This window comes from Orycteropus afer, unplaced genomic scaffold (genome assembly GCF_000298275.1).
Source record: "Orycteropus afer afer isolate SDZICR_OR568_19922 unplaced genomic scaffold, OryAfe1.0 scaffold00627, whole genome shotgun sequence".
NCBI classification, from domain to species: domain Eukaryota; kingdom Metazoa; phylum Chordata; class Mammalia; order Tubulidentata; family Orycteropodidae; genus Orycteropus; species Orycteropus afer.
Genome location: NW_006922214.1, coordinates 825,984 through 827,202, shown reverse-complemented (window position 1 = coordinate 827,202; position 1,219 = coordinate 825,984).

Sequence of the window (1,219 nt, the reverse complement as noted above, 5' to 3'; positions counted from 1 at the left end):
ACCTTTTTTTTTTTTTACTTTTTTAATGTGTCTACTAGAAAATTTAAAATAAATAATGTGGTTCACATTATATTTCTATTTATTGGTTATCACTGATCAAGATCTTTTTGCCCTTGGGTAGGTTCCATTCTCTTACTTCTGAACTATCTCACTTCTGTGAAGTTAAATTCTCTAACACCAAGATTCATTTCTTATTCATTCATTCAACATGTAGTTATTGAGTGCATGCTTCATGCCAAGCCCCTATTCTAGGCACTAAGGATATAACAGGAACAAGATAAAAATCTCTGCCTTCATGGGTCTACATTACTCACGTGATACAAAGGGAGACAAACTAATAAGACACATATCCAATATGAGTAAGTGGTATACAAAGCCAAAAACCCACTACCATCAAGTTGATTCCAACTGACAGGGACACTATAGGACAGAGTAGACCTGCCCATTAGGGTTTCCAAGGCTATAAATCTTTATGCAAGCAAACTGCCTCCTCTTTCTCCCACAGAGCAGCTGGTGGGTTCAAAACTTTTGATTAGCAACGGATTGTCTTAACCACTACACCACCAGAGCACCTTAAGTGATACACAGAATATAACTTGAAATGAAACATGACTTAATGACTGCTAATACAAGTAGTCAGAAAAGGCTTTTCTGGGGAGCTGACATTCAAGCTGAAATATAAATATCCAGCCTTGGGAAGTTCTACAGAAGAGCATTCCAGGCAGAGGGAACAGCAAACACAAAGTCTCTAAGGCAAGCATGAATCTGATGTGTTAGAACTGATAACAAATCACTGTCCAAAGCACTGCATTAAAAGTAGCATGGTATGAGATAAGTCAGAGAGATGAGCAAGAATCAGGATGTGTTTTTGTTGATTTGTTTGTTTATTTTTATTTACAAATTTGACTATTTGAATTCTGAAGGAACTTTTTTTTTTAATTATTATTGTGATTTGGGTGAAAATTTACAGAGCAAATTCCCTTTTCATACAGCAGTTTACATACACTTTGTCTCATGACATTGACCACAATTTACCACAATACAACAGCTCCCCTCCCACTTCCTCCCCATAGTTACCTCTTCCCTGTGTCCATCCCTCCATGCACTCCTGCCCCCTGAGCTGTCTTCCTGTGCATAAACAGCCCTTCTTTCTCCCATGATTGTTCTATCCAAGGAGTGTATCTACCTCAGGTAAATGTTCAACTCCTATGCCTGTCTT